General features: G+C 44.4%; 1 protein-coding gene across 2 annotated transcripts in view; it reads right to left on the bottom strand.

Moving 5' to 3' along the window:
• The window catches only part of Slc17a8 (solute carrier family 17 member 8), a 50,080-nt gene that overhangs the window by 8,522 nt on the left and 40,512 nt on the right, over nucleotides 1-1,046 (bottom strand). The gene's annotated exons all lie outside the window — the stretch shown is intronic.

Below are 1,046 nucleotides of genomic sequence, written 5' to 3'. Positions count from 1 at the left end.
GAAAGAAAGAAAGAAAGAAAGAAAGAAAGAAAGAAAGAAAGAGGAGGGGAAGGAACAAGGAAGGAGAGAAGAGGGGAAGGGAAGGGAGGGGAGGGAAAAAGGAGAAAGCCTTTTAATGTAAAGGTGGCTTGAGATAGCTCAGTAGTCGAATGTTCAAGGGGTTTTCACAAGAATCTAGGCTCCATCTCTAGTGGGGAAAAGGGAAGAGTAAAAAAATAAATAAGTAAATAAATAAACAAAGTCATGCCTCACTACTAGTGACACGAAGTCAACATTCCTCCCTTTCACTAGCTCCCCCAAGTCTTCAGGCCTCTGATAACAGCATGAGAGACAGCACAGCAGACAAGCACACTCTCAGCTCTTCTCATCCAGAATAAATGACTCCAGCATAACAAAAAGAAAGACGAGAAAATTATGAAGACGTGTATTCCCTTGCGGGAGAGGGAAGGAGGGATGGAGGAAGAGAGAGGAAGCATGCATCTAACAGCACACAGAAAGATGACGCAAATACCATTTGCAATACACAGAGGGTGGGGGATAATTAGGGTGGAGGCTTCATTCTGGAAACCTGCTGCCGAGTGCGCACATCTCCACACAATGAGCCTAAAGTTGCTTCCAAGTCAACAGGACCAACTGACCATTTGTTCCTATTCTTTACACTCCCAAAAATCCCAAAGCAAACCACCACTCCCACTTCCCTCCCCCTTTCTCTGGGTCAGTCAACAGCCTACCCACATCTAGGGCTTAGACTACAGAGTCAGAAAAGCCTGACATCAGATTCTGCCTCAAAATCGTGACTCGTGTAACCTTGGACCATCTCTTCATCTCCTCATGTTAAAAAGCAGAGCCAGACAGTCTGAAGGAACAGTGGAGGGGGAGAAGAAGTTGGGTATTCAAGGCACTGAAGTGCACATAGGTGTACATGTGGTCGCAGACAGCCAAGCAGAAACTGCAGGACCATCCCACTTTCTTTTTTTTTTTAATTTATTTATTATTATTTTCTTTATTTACATTTCGAATGCTATCCCGAAAGTTCCCTATACCCC

Source organism: Mus pahari, chromosome 9 (assembly GCF_900095145.1).
Source record: "Mus pahari chromosome 9, PAHARI_EIJ_v1.1, whole genome shotgun sequence".
NCBI classification, from domain to species: Eukaryota; Metazoa; Chordata; class Mammalia; order Rodentia; family Muridae; genus Mus; species Mus pahari.
Note: the sequence above shows the minus strand (reverse complement) of the source record. Positions and strands in the feature narration are given on the sequence as shown.